Source organism: Mustela nigripes, chromosome 13 (genome assembly GCF_022355385.1).
Source record: "Mustela nigripes isolate SB6536 chromosome 13, MUSNIG.SB6536, whole genome shotgun sequence".
Taxonomy (NCBI): Eukaryota; Metazoa; Chordata; class Mammalia; order Carnivora; family Mustelidae; genus Mustela; species Mustela nigripes.
Window position 1 is genome coordinate 25430846 of NC_081569.1, and position 14861 is coordinate 25445706.

Here is a 14861-nt window from a genome sequence, read left to right on the forward strand (position 1 = left end):
CCAAGATAGCTAGTCTGGTGTTTTCAGCAACTGCTTCTATATGTGCTTTAACACTGGTGAACATTTCATATTCATTAATTGCTTCCTCTTACTAGAATTGTCACATTCTCTCTGGTCTGTGGCCAAAGTTGCAGGCCCCCTTTGAGGAATTATAACAATAGCTGTCGTGTATGTACTATAAGAACTTTGCACACTCAGTCCTTCCAGCACCCTGCGATGGAGATTCTATTTTTGTCACCATTTTGCTGATAAGACAACTGAGATGTGGGTTAAAATAACTTGCCCAACACTATAAACCTAGAAAAATGCAGATGAAGGATTTAAAGACTAGAATGTGACTTTGAGCACTTCAAAGCTCCTGCACTTAGCAGCTACATGCTGCCAGTTGGTGTCTTGAAAACCTTGTTATTATGGAGTGAACTTCTGAGACAGTTCTTTTACTGCAGTAGCCATTCACTTTTTAATTAATTTAAACACACTTGTTTGGAAAAGAACATCTCTTTCAAAGGGACATCTAAAGAATGTGTGAAAATAGCACACTGAGATGATCTGTACTTAGTAGGGATCCAATAAAAGCAACTCTCAACTAAAAAGTCATACATAGAATATTCATTCACTTGATTTCTTGACTTATAATTTAAGAAGAGAGTTCATGTTCAGGCGCTAAAGCTACCAGATGCAGAACTAGAACTCTAGATAAAAGAGAGACTACCTAAAGTCTCAAGATTGGGGACCCGGAGACTTGGAGTGGCATGTTTGAACTTCTCACACCAAATGCTTTTCTGAAAACCTTTCAATGACTTTCTCTGGGCTGTTAGCCTCAATGGTCCAGACACAATCAAGTGTCATCCAAACATAGGCCAGAAGTGCTTCAGGTCTGTTCCAACGGGAGATGGCAGATACAGCATCTTTGGTATTTGTATTGAAAGTATACTGGAAAGCCTGCCTGGAAGTTATTTTAAGGGTTTTAGAACTAGAAAAGACTGGCTGGCTGCATTTATATATGAAGGAATTAAATAGCACCACCAATTCATTTTTTAAGGTTAATGATAAGCTAATCAAGAAAAAATTACTATTTAAACCTAGATTCATAGTGGTATTCAGCCAAAAAATTGAGATGCTTGCACTTCCTTGATATACTGTAGAGGAAAAGCCTAAGTCTTTGGGAGGTGGGGATGTTGGAATGAGTCCATCATGTGCAATTAATCCATCCACCATCTAACCACAAACAGGGACACTCAGGGATAACTCCCCCAACTAGAGGTTGAGAACTAGAGGTCCTCAGTGAGGGAATCTCAGCACCCATGAAAGCTCAAGGGAGGCTGCAGATGATGGGAATGTGCTACCATGGACCTGAGATCACGGTTTCAGTTGAAATTATTAAGGCATGAAGTAGCAGGGCCAGGTGGTGTGGCTTAACCTTCAGAGGCAGTGGATTTAATGAGAATAATAAGCCCTAGGAATGGAGAACATGTCAATCCACAAACATCTGAGGCAGTGGCTAACTGATGCCAAAGTCTATAGGAATGACTTAGATGCAAAGCATACAAAGGTATTGCTTGATGTATATACTCAGGGAAATTCTAGGGAAAGCAGGGAGAAACTCGTGTTGGCATAATGAAAGTTTATGGACCCTTACTGCAGCCCCAGGTTTAAGGTGATTCACAAAGTCAGAGTCCCATTGTGGAGCATGAACCACATGTTCATGATCACTAGCCATCAGAGAGATTCAAATCAAAACCACCTTGAGATACCACCTTACACCGGTTAGAATGGCTAAAAGTATATCCTGAGGTTCTTCCTCCAAGCCTTTTCCAGAGAAATGGAGCTATTCATCAGGGTGACTGTGTCAGGAGAAAAGGGAAATAATCATAATTTCTAGAGTTATTTGACATTGGGTATGAGTTTTAAAAATGCCCTAAGAACACAAAATGACACTAGGTCCAAGGTCAGAGTGGGGCTATGGAAGTCAGGGCATAAACAGTCTTTCATCTTTCTCTTTGCTTATTCTATACTTTAGGAGCCCAGAGGACTAAGGCTCTTAATGTGTAATAGAAGTACACATACTGTAAACCTGATGGAATCTTCAAACATTTGTTCTTTGAAGACTGAGAGACATAAGCTTTAAGAAAAATCATTCTAGGGACACGTGGGTGGCTCAGTCAGTTAAGCAACTGACTCTTGGTTTTGGCTCAGGTCAGGTCTCAGGGGGGTGGAATCAAGCCTGGAGTTGGCTCCATGTTCAGTGTGGAATGTGGAGAGATTCTCTCTCCCTCTCTGCCTCCCCCCCATCCCCACCTCATGCTCTCAAATAAATAAATAAATAAATAAATAAATAAATAAAAGAAAAATCATTCTACATGCAAAGTGTTTACCAGTGAAGTCACAGCTGAACCTTGCCAAATGAAACATATGTTGGTATTTAAAGGAAGGAAAATCAGACTACAAAAGTAACCAAGATGTAACTGTTCGTGTGACAAAAACAGTCATTTTCATTTTTTTTAGAGTTATTTATTTAGTTTAGAGTGAGAAAGACAAAATGAGTGGGAGGGGCAGAGGAAAAGGGAGAGAGAATATCAAGTGGACTCTACACTGAATGTAGAGCCCAATTCAGGGTTCCATCTCAGGACTCTGAAATCATGAAGTGAGCCAAAACCAAGAGTCCAACGCTTAACTGACTGCACGACCCACACACCCCAAAATCAATCATTTTCTACCATGGTTAAATAATATGAACAAAGGATATCACATATCTTTAAACATCAGGAATATAAAATTCAGGGACAAACATGTTCTTATTAAATCTATAACAGAAAAGCTCATGGCTTTATTTATTTGAGGCAGTTGAGATAGGAGAAAAAGTGCCTTTTTCTTTCTGACTGTGTTCCATACAATGTTCCGCATGATGCAGAACAGGTTACCAGTTTGCCTCCACATTTGCTGACCTATGGAGTGAGTACTAGTACAATATGAAGGTCAAGTGGAAGCTGGCCCAACTGCCCCAGTTTACCAAAGTAATAAACCCAAAATATTTCCATAGCCCTGGAGGAGTTTCAGTCTCCTTCCATCTAATATGCAAAATATGGAGGAGAAATGAGTCTACCACCCCTATGTAACTTGCACATGCATCTGGTACAAAAGCTAAACAGACCTTAGAGAATGACTTTTTGTAATAAGTGACTTTGGGGATTATTATAAAATGAATCAAGTTATGGTGTCATTCACAGAGACTATTCCAGGTGTGATATATTTTCTGGAGCAAATGAACAAAGCCCCTGGCAGTTAGTGTGCAGCTACTGATCCAGCAAATGTTTTGATTTTAGTCCCAATTAATAGACAACAAATAAAAAAGGATTGGCTCTTTCACCTGCAATGGCCATTAATACACTTTGACAATGTAAACTCATGTGTTTCTGTCATAATATATCCAGCCCAGAGGGACCTTAATTATCTTGATAGCCACAGAGCATTATACTAATCCATTTCAATGGATTCAAAATTATTTAAGTCTTTCAAGTGGCAGAATTAAGGATTCTAGATGCTTTAGAGTCTGATAAATTCTGGAGAAGCCCAGGATCCCGCTGTATGAACAACTTTCCTAGGAGCCAACTGATCCTGGCCATGGCTAGGTAGTTCTTCTACATGTAGAAACAAATTGTTCCATCTTCAATCACCCACAATAAATAAATAAATGTTTGATACATCTCTGGATTTTGGAAGCAATACATAAAACATGTAGCTATAACATTTTTATGTATTTATTGCATAGCCCATAAAGCCAAAAATTTGGGGTCAAACTCATAGTAAAAGAAGTACTCAAAGCAGGCCCTAGGTAGGTATAGGTTGAAGTGCACAGTAGACCTTGTGACTCAGCAGAGCCAATGGTATTTAAGGTATCTGCAACAAACAGGGATGTTGTGTGGAATCTCTGACAGGCTGTAATAGGAAAATCATCAGGCCTGTGCCTTGAGTTTTGGAACAAAGATTTGTGCTCCTCTGTTGACAACCATTCTACATTCCAGTAGCATTTTCTGGTTTACTATTGTGCTTGTGGAGATTTAATACCTGATAGTGACTTGCCAAGGCAGATATGTGGCCTGATATGACCATCATAAATGGAGATGCTATGTATGACCCCATGCCTGAATGGAGGTGGAAAGCATAAGAAATTTTGCTTGAGCAGCAGGTACAGATTCTCATGGTATCAAGTCCATATATAAGATAACCATGACAGAAGGGATGGAGGACATGTATAAGCTCAACAAAATGAACTTCTCTTCACCAAAAATGATCTGCCACCAATAAGTGTCCATGTGTTGCCAGAGGAGACCAATTCTATGCCTCTGATATAGCACCATTCCTTAGGGACACTAGCCATCCACCTGGCCAGTTCATTACGTAAAACACATCTTTGTTCTAGTGGTGAGTGTTTCCTCTTCATTGGAATAGATAAACATTTTCTATGTGAATTTGCCTTTCTTACCAATATGGCCATGTTAATATCTACCCTTCTCATTCATGGCCATTGAAGCCCACATAGTATCACCTCTCCTTTTCAGGCCAATTTGACTTGCCAGAACTTCAAATGTTCTCATAGATTTATGAATGGCCTAGAAACAAATGATCTTATTGGTGGCAAATGTTTAAATAGTAATGGTATGATGATATAATCAATGATAGAAAACACACCACAACTCCTCAGTCAGATAATTCACATTGTCTAATAACACTAGCCATAATTCATAGAGGTCCAATGGGATAGAAATAAAAGGCAAAAGAAATGAACTGTCAGAGCAATTCAGATGTTAACAGACTCACAAAAAAGAGGGCTGCCAGATTTCTTGACACTCAACTTTAATCTGATTTGTCTGTCCCTCTCACCTTCTTCAGCATGCCATGCAAGGTTTGAATAAAGCATAGATCTTCTAATATTAACACAATATGGAGCAGAAAATCCCTGCAACTGAGTGAAGTAGCAAAAAATGGGGCCAGCAGACACATGTGTATACTTAGAAGCAGCATCTAGCAAAGAGTACAGATCACCTGGTGCCAGAAAGTTAAATTTTAAGAGTTTAACTCCTATACATTTTCCCCTGGGGGAAAAATAATTGAATAAACTAAGCAAGTAAGAAAATGCAAATTCGAGGATAATAATCTTCCATAAAAGAAAAGCCTTTTTAAAGATAGGAAGTTAAAAAAGTGAGTCCTGTCCAATCCATTTTCCTCTTCCATCCACAAAGCCTATTTTGCCTAATTCCTCATTTCTAAAAATTAGATGCTGATAAGCATGACACCTGTGGTTCCTGCTTAAGTTAGTTTCCTAAGTGCCCCCTCTGGAGGTTCTGACTTTATTAGGTCTGGAGTAGGATCCGGCATTCACCATATGCATTTGTAAAACATTTATCTAACTGAATTGGGAGGAGGTAATGTAGAAAAAACATTATGGGGATGTGCTATCTGAACAAAGCTCTTTAGTTGTCCCCTTAGAATAGAAGGTGGATGCAAATCATAAATTAAATGGGTATATCTTTGAGGTTGATAAGTTTTTGTTTGTTTGTTTTTAGATTTTTAAATTTATTTTAGGAAGAGAGAGCACACTCATTGTTAAGGGCAGAGGGAGAGAGAATCTCAAGCAGACTCCATGCTGAAGCCAGAGCCCCACCCTGAGATCATGACCTGAGCCAAAATCAACAGAGGGCGCCACCCAAATGCTCTAGGCTGAGAAGTATTTTTGAAACGATATTGAGGTAATATATCTTCTCTGCAAGCAGTACAGTCCCAGAATTAAGTAGTCGGGCTTCAGACACTGAATTTGTCAAGGGAGGCTAATAGAACAAACTCTGAAAGCTCAGCCTCCACATAATCAGAACTTCCTTACATCACAGCCTAGACAGGCCAACAGAGGGATTCAGCTGCATTCAACGTGTGTAAATATACGTGACGTCCCCTACATGGTTCTGGTCTTTGTTTCCATTTATTGAGTGGATGGGGAAGAGAGATGAGGCTCACAGATGGCAGTTGTTTACCGGCGGCTGGGCTGTCAAGTGGCACTTGCGCCATGAGGCAGAACCAAAGAGCATGGCCGCACCCAACTTGACTGCACAGGAGGCTGGGAAGTGTCCGTCCGCCTGCCCAGGAAGAAAGAGGGGGATCTTGGAGTTTGGCCAGTAAGAGTCTCTGCTATACAGGTAAACAGAATTGAAAGTGGGGTGGGGAACCCCTGTAGTTCAAATACCAGCAAGCAATACTGGAAAACCCTGTAGCTGATCAATAAACTCAGCACATGGTTTTCCGTGTGCCAGCAAATGCCGCAACACCTGAATGCTTATTAGAAATGCATTCTTGGACCCATCCCAGACCCACTGAAATAAATCTGCGTTTATAGGCAGCTTAAAATTGGAGAGATACTGACTACTCTTGCCAAGTCAGAATTGTCTCCACATAGTTTAATCTTATGGTATCTTCAAAGGTCAGTGAAAATGAAAAGATTCTGATTCATTTAAAGTTCACCAGACATCTTGACACATATTACTTCAAATTTAACAGCAATTAAAGTAATTATTTCATATGTGATAAAATGATACATTTCATATTCAGATATATCAATTCCTGAGTTCTGAGCCCCAAGAACTATCATTAAATCATGTAAGAGCATATAGAATACATAAACATCAGAATTCATACAAGACAAAACTATTTATACATATTTGAGATTGTGTGAGATAAAATTCAGATCAAATATCATCACTTCAATCACCTGTGCCAAGAAAGTTGAGAAGCCTGAATGACAACTATTACATTGATGGTCATTTGGGCAAAAACCCAGGGTTACTAAAAGGTTTGCATGGCTATGAGTACAGATGCAATCTACTTTTCACTCTATACCAAGTCCTACTAGGCAGCCACTGGCAGATCTGCATTAAAGATCTGCGTTATTTCTTTAGGCAAAAGCCCTTCCATCTGTCAAGCAAGAAGTGTACTAACAAACTTACTGTTGCCAGTGCAAGGCAGGAAATAAAGGCTCTACTCAGAGGAATGGGTGAAAATCATCACAGAAGATAACAGAATGGTATTCTGATATTTCAAATATCTTCCCCAAAGCAGGCTGTTTTGTATAATTTTAAAGTATGCACTAAACATAGAAAAAAATAAAATTTCACTACCTTGGATATTGTAATTCTCCCTTAAGAACAAGTATTGTAGAAAGAAGTCCCGTATGGGCAATGCACACGAAGGTACAACAGGTAATAAGCATTTTCAGTCTTATTACCAATTTTAATATAATAATCTTTATGATTCTCAATGTTTATTTTCATATTTATTTTATTTGTGAACCACCAGGAAAAAACACATGTAAGAAGGAAAAGAATAGAAATCCACTTTAGAAATGAAGCCAGCTAAGGCCACTAAACATACACCATGACCAAGGTGTTTCTCAGTAAATAAAAGGGCATAGGTTCAGAGATCTCAAATATGTCTCCAAGCTCTCTAAAAATGTGAGAAAACAATCCTGTTGCATTTATATTATACCTGACCTGACTTATTATATACCCAAATTGTCACCAGTTCATGGGTTCTATATTGGCAATAAGAAACAGATTCACTGATTTCAGTTCAGACCTTACAGAAGTCACAATACAAAGATATACATACCCCTTTGGGTTATTTTCCTGTAAATCATGGTTCCGTTTTATTTGGGATGGTGAGTCAAGGAGGAATTTCCAGCAGAATGATTTTGTAATAGATATTACATATTGGTGAAATTTAGGTCTATTCTGTAAAAACAGAACAATTGGGACTTTTCTAATAATGTGGTAATTTTGAAGATATTGAATGTATCATATTTAAAAGCAGAAAACCATGCCAAGGTTTGAGTTTGTATTTTCCATACTGTCTTCTGTCAAGTCTTTGGACTGTGGGGGAGCATCAGGGAACTCTACCAGACAGTCACCTTAGCCAGAGAGGTCCTGGGAAAGTTTTACACAACAGGCTTCTTTTAAGATAGGAAAATTGAAAAAAAGCTTAAAGTTTGAAAACCTTTGATACTGTCTGAGTCAGGCTCTCTAGCCCTCCATTTGCCAGCATGATGAAGATGAGAACAGCCTGGATAAAATGAGGTAACATGTGTCCAGTCTTCATAATGGACCTCTGTGTGTGGAGAGTATGTGACGTATGTCTGGTGTCCTGGCTGTTGCTACTGTCATCATGACTGTTGCTATGTCACAGTGTTACGCAGTTATCCAGAGTAAAGGTACTCTCCACAGGGATATGGCTGTGAGAGCCATATACACGAGATTTTGGATACCATAGACCATTCTAAAATGTTCATCATTTCATTTCTTCTCCAAAGTTAAGAAATGGGGCATAATAAAACACTAGGTAAAAATACTAGTTGCAGAATTTTGGATAAAATTTTTGATATACTGAATTTATTCCTTTACTGAGATATTCTATACAGTTGTCCATAAAAGAAACAAATGTGAGCATGATCTTACACACATACATTATTACATGCACACACACACACAGACATGGACACACACATGCACACACACATAAGTATGTCTATCTTCTTGGCTTAGGAAAAAATGTTTTCTTTCTCCTTGCTTTCAACTCAACTCAGTGGTAGAATTCAGACAATGATGAAGCCTGAGAACTACAAAAGAGCTCTTGGTATGGAATGAATCTATCCAAGCCATTGTGTGAAATGAGTTGACCAAACTCTAGCATGGTTTATGGCAGCTTAAAGCCATGTCTGCTAGATGACCCTCCTTAAAATGCCTATCTGAGAATGTTCAGTGTTGCCAGGATTTAATTTTTAGCCAAATCTATTTATTTGTACCAGCTAAAACCTGGTGTCAGCCAGATAGGCCCCTGTACCTTCTCTTAGAACAGTTATATTCGAAAGCTTCAAGTTGTAAATCCTTTCTCTGCCCTTTAAGATGTAACTCCTCCATTGCCAGAGCTATTTACTCAAGGACCTAAGAGCTGTATTGGTGATAACTGTTGATAATAATTTCTGATGATTGCTTCCATTTCCATGGTGTTAGTCGTGATCTCTCCCTTTTTATTCATAATTTTACTAACATGGATCTTCTCTCTTTTCTTTTGGATTAGTTTGGCCAATGGTTTATTGATCTTACTGATCCTTTCAAAAAAACAGCTTCTAATTGTGTTGATGCATTCTACTGTATCTCTGGTTTCTATCTCATTGATCTCTGCTCTAATCTTAATTATTTCCCTTATTGTGTGTGGGGTTGGCTTAGTTTGTTGTTGATTCTCCATTTCCTTAAGGTGTAGAGACAGCTGGTATATCCTGTATTTTTCAATTTTTTTGAGGGAGGCTTCCATGGCTATGTATTTCCCCATTAGGACTGCCTTTGCTATATCCCATAGATTTTGGACCAAAGTGTCATCATTCTCATTGGTTTCCATGAATTGTTTAAGTTCTTCTTTGATTTCCTGGTTGATCCAAGCATTCTTAAGCAAGGTAGTCTTTATCTTCCAAGTGTTTGAATTCCTTCCAAACTTTTTCTTGTGGTTGAGTTCCAGTTTCAAAGCATTATGATCTGAGAATAAGCAGGGAATAATCTCAATCTTTTGGTATCAGTTGACTTGTGATTTGTGACCCAGTATGTGGTCTATACTGGAGAAAGTTCCATGTGCACTTGAGAAGAATGAGTATTCTGTTGTTTTAGGGTGGAATGTTCTGTATTTATCTATGAAGTCCATCTGGTCCAATGTGCCATTCAATGCTCTTGTTTATTTATTGATTTTCTGCTTGGATGATCTGATTATTACTAAGAGTGGTATGTTAAGATCCCCTACTATTAGTTTATTCATATCAATATGACTCTGTATTTTGATTAACAGTTGTCTGATATAGTTGGCTGTTCCCATATTGGGGGCATAAATATTTACAATTGTTAGATCTTCTTGGTGGATAGACTCTTTAAGAATGATGTAGTGTCCTTCTGTATCTCCGACTATGGTCTTTAGTTCAAAATCTAATTTATCTGTATTGGTGAAATGCACACCTTCTAAGAGATTACTTTCTTCTTGCTCCTATCCCTTGTGGGAGGGTATGGGCCAACCCATACCACTACCTCTGATCATGAAGATATGAGAAGTGTGTTTCTCTTCCAGATAAAAACCAGTTAATAAACCCTGATGACCTAGTCACATAGACTAAAACACTCCACACTTCTCATTGTCTATCCCCTAGCACACCCAGCCTTTAGAAAATCTTTGGCCTTTTGTTTTAGCAAATTTGAGTTTACATGATGCTGGATGCTTTGCCTATTGCAGTAGTTTCTACTGCACAAAACCTACCCTTACCAGCTTAAATAGTGTCCAGTTTTGCTTATCTTTGACAAATCTAATCTGTAAAAGCATCACAAATGTGGCATAGTTCAACTTTTTGTTATAGGTGATCTTCATATTTAAAGGAATCTGCCATTAAGTATTTTTTTTTAAAGATTTTATTTATTTATTTGACAGAGAGAGATTACAAGCAGGCAGAGAGGAAGGTAGAGAGAGAGAGAGGAGAAAGCAGGCTCCCTGCTGAGAAGAGAGCCCGATGCGGGACTCGATCCCAGGACCCTGAGATCATGACCTGAGCCGAAGGCAGTGGCTTAACCCACTGAGCCACCCAGGCGCCCATGCCATTAAGTATTGTAATGGAAATAAAACCATTAAAAATAAGTGAAGTCAATTGCTATAAAGGAATAGCTATAAGTTAAGTTTACTTAACTAGGAAAAAAAAGTTTTAATCCCAGTATGTTTAGCATTACACAGATCCAGGGTTTTCCCACTGGCCATAAAAATATTAATGCAGAATTTTTATTACAATACAAATCAGAATTTATGTAGATATGTTCATTTTTAAAAGAGGTGATAAGTAACCTTTTTTTAAAAACAGTGTAAAACCATTGAGACCTGGAGACTCCTTGTCCCCAGGCTCTCAGGGGTCTCTGCTTCTCTTGAAACCATGGGTGAAGACTAAGGATTGAGAAGCCCTGAGAGGAGGGCTCTGCTGTGGTGGAAAAACCACAAAACCCAAGAATTCTGGGAAGGGTAGGGTCCAGGTGGGCCTGACATGCCCAGGAAGCAGGTGGGTAGCTGGGCAGAACTGGGGGTCCAGAGCATGCATTTTCTAAAAGACATTTTCCAAAAGACATTTTCTAAAAGACTCCTCCAGCCCTTACAAAATGCTTTCCTGCATTGTACCATACACAAACTTGAAATAATTTGAAAGTGGCCAAAGACCTCTCAGCCTTACGCAGCTCTCCTAAAAACACATTTCTCCCCCTTGCAATTCAGCTCTAGTTGTCCACCCCTACACTGGAGGGCAAACCTTGCGTTGGCACTGCTGGGCAGGCCCAGAATCTAAGGGCAGATAGTAGTACAAATTTCCTCCATCCTGGCCCTCTTCCTTCTGCTGTCAGCATGGCCAGAGGGCAAAATTTCTTCTCAGCCAGTCCCCAGCTGGGTCACTGCACACTTGTGAACAAGGGTCAATGTCAATGGCTTGCCTAGACCTATTCAACTACCCGTAGGATCAGGGCTCAAGCCTACTCTTTTTTTTTTTTTTTTTTAAAGATTTTATTTATTTATTTGACAGACAGAGATCACAAGTAGGCAGAGAGGCAGGCAGAGAGAGAGGAGGAATCAGGCTCCCTGCTGAGCAGAGAGCCCGATGTGAGGCTCGATCCCAGGACCCTGAGATCATGACCTGAGCCGAAGGCAGAGGCTTTAACCCACTGAGCCACCCAGGCACCCCAAGCCTACTCTTTTTTACCTCCAAATAAAAAAGATAAATCGAGGAGAAAAACTCATGTTTGTGTAGATCAATGTTATGACCTTGCATGCACTTGTCCATGTTTCATCTAGAGAGTAAGCTTCACTCACTAGTGCATTTAAAACACCATTTCATTCAGGAGAAATAAAAATGAACACTGATATTCATACATAAGTTTTGAAGTTTTTTTTTAATGTAAATCCAGTACACCTGTATTATTTATAACATTCTTTAGCATCTTTCAGTTCTAATGCTAAAAGATCAAATCTGCCATACTGAACAGTAATGGAAATAACCCCTGACAACTGGTCTCCTAAAAAACACCCTTTGGGACTCAAATTTTAGGTTCAGGTGAAGCTGTATAAAAGTGCCCAGGCAGTGCAGCCACCCCAAATTGGATGAAGAGTTTTCCTTTCACTTCCAAGACTCCATTCACAGAGATAAGCTGGAGAACAGGAGAGCCACAGAAACCCTTAGAAAACTTGCCAGTGCCTTGCCAGTAAGCACAGATGGAACACAGCCCAGTGCCCCACTCCAAGTCTATGCAGCCTGTCCTCAGCCTGAATGTGCTCAGGGGTGGGCTTCCAGATGAGGACAAAGACAATCAACTTTCCCAAAGGCATTGTTAGAGCAAAGCCATGTCTGCCTCATGATGAGATCCCAAGAAAAGGGTCTGGTACATTGTGGGTATTCAGTCCCAATTGATTGGATAAGTGCCTACATGACAGAGACCACTGAGGCTAGAATATCTGACCTGGGCATTCTGCCCCTTCCTACATAGTTTCACATAAGTACTTTTGGAATCAGGACTCAAAGCTAAAAAAAGAAACATTATTTTCTTTGGAAATGGGGAATATTCTTTTCCAAAGCTGTCAGCTAGGTCTACTCCACCAATATATACATATATCGTAGTTGTGTATAATATGCAATTAAAAATAGATACAAATGGCTAGCAGACACATGAAAAAACATTCTTCATCATTAGCCATCAGAGAGATTCAAATCAAAACCACATTGAGATACCAGTTAGAATGGCCAAAATTAACAAGACAAGAAACAACAAGTATTGCAAAGGATGTGGAGAAAGGGGAAACCTCTTACACTGTTGGAAGGAATGCAAGTTGGTGCAGCCAACTTGGAAAACAGTGTGGAGATTCCTCAAAAAAATAAGAATAGAGCTACCCTATGACCCTTCAATTGCACTACTGGGTATTTACCCCGAAGATACAAAAGTAGTGAAAAGAAGGGCCATCTGTACCACAGTGTTCATAGCAGCAACGGCCACAATTGCCAAATGGTGGAAAGAGACTAGCTACCCTTCGACAGATGAATGGATAAAGAAGATATGGTCCATATGTACAATGGAGTATTACATCTCCATCAGAAAGGATGAATACCCAACTTTTGTATTAACATGGACAGGACTGGGGGAGATTATGCTAAGTGAAATAAGTCAAACAGAGAAAGTCAATTATCCTATGGCTTCACTTACTTGTGGAACATAAGGAATAACATAGAGGATATTAGGAGAAGGAAAGGAAAAGTTAATTGGGGGAAATCAGAGGGGGAGATGAAGCATGAGAAACTGCAGACTCTGATAAACAAACTGAAGGTTTTGGAGGGGAGGGAGGTGGGGGGATGGATGAGCCTGGTGGTGGGTATTAAGGAGGGCACTTATTGCATGGAACACTGGGTATTGTACATAAACAATGAATTTTGGAACACTGAAAAAAATAAAATTAAATTAAAAAAATATATCAAGTCTTTAGGAAGAAGGCTTAGGAAAAGTAAAAGTCAACATAAAATTCTGACTTCGCCTGTTCATTGTCCTCCTTTTCTCCTCCTGCACTGAGAATCATTCACCCTTAGCACACACAGTGATAAACAAGTTGGCCCAGATGAAGCAGCCTTGGCAGTTGATTAGAAAGTATGTCCTCGAAGATTTATATCCTCAGAAATAGACAATGCAGAGGAGGGAAAAGGCTGTGGGACTTGAACTAATATCTTTTGAGCAGGTTTCAATTGCCAAATCCCATTTATCCTTGGACATCCTTAAGCTTGAAAAGAGGAAGTATTTTTAGGTTAAAGATCTTACATCTAAGCAAGCTAGTAACCATTGGTCAATTTTTTTGAGTTTTCAGGTATGCTTTATAAATTCCTGGTCTGTGGTAAGTGGTCAATGGTAATTAGTTTTTATCCTGATGATTAGGATGATTATTATCATCTGATCAATTCTGTTTTCTTTAGTTCACTTATCAGCCAACAAAGATGGTCTGCTCTATGTCCTTCCTAACCATATCACCAATGGGGTTTCATTTCCACTCTGATATTTTCTCCTCCACAGAACATGTGACAGTCACACAAGGGGGGATGACATTAAGTGCTGTGGCAGTCACTGTTTTAGAATGTCTGTTTCTATTATGAAAATGAAGAAGAGTTTCATTTATTCATGAATCAATTCAATAAGAATTTGCAAGTTTATAAGGAATGTAAGTTTTTATTAGTATTTTCCATGAAGTAAATTTAATATGCCTAGCAATTACTGGAGAAAATGAGGGATTGTTAGCTACGAAACAGAGGTCATCACAGAAATCTCAGAAGACAATAAACTTATAAAACAATTACTTTTATTGCTCCATTTCCATAAAGTCCTCATCTTTAATGTGGGATAAGATAGCAAAACATAATAAGGACAAAATAGAGTCAACCACTGCATAATACATATTTTCACTATGATGTTTCTAAGGACATATTTGCTTTTGATCATTAGCACATAAAATGTTTACTGAATATTCAAAGTTAAATTCATTTCCCTCTCCCAGCACTTCTACTTGTGGCCTTAACTTTACCTTCAATGACCCTCAAAGATTTACCATTAAATACTATGATAGGGAAAAATGAGGCACTCTTACAAGTTGTTTATAATTACTCAAAATATCAGATTGACTTTTTAGACCAATAATTGGAACTTTTAAACTAGTGGATTTTTTTGCTTGGTTTTTTTTTTTAATTTTTTATTTTTTATAAACATATATTTTTATCCCCAGGGGTACAGGTCTGT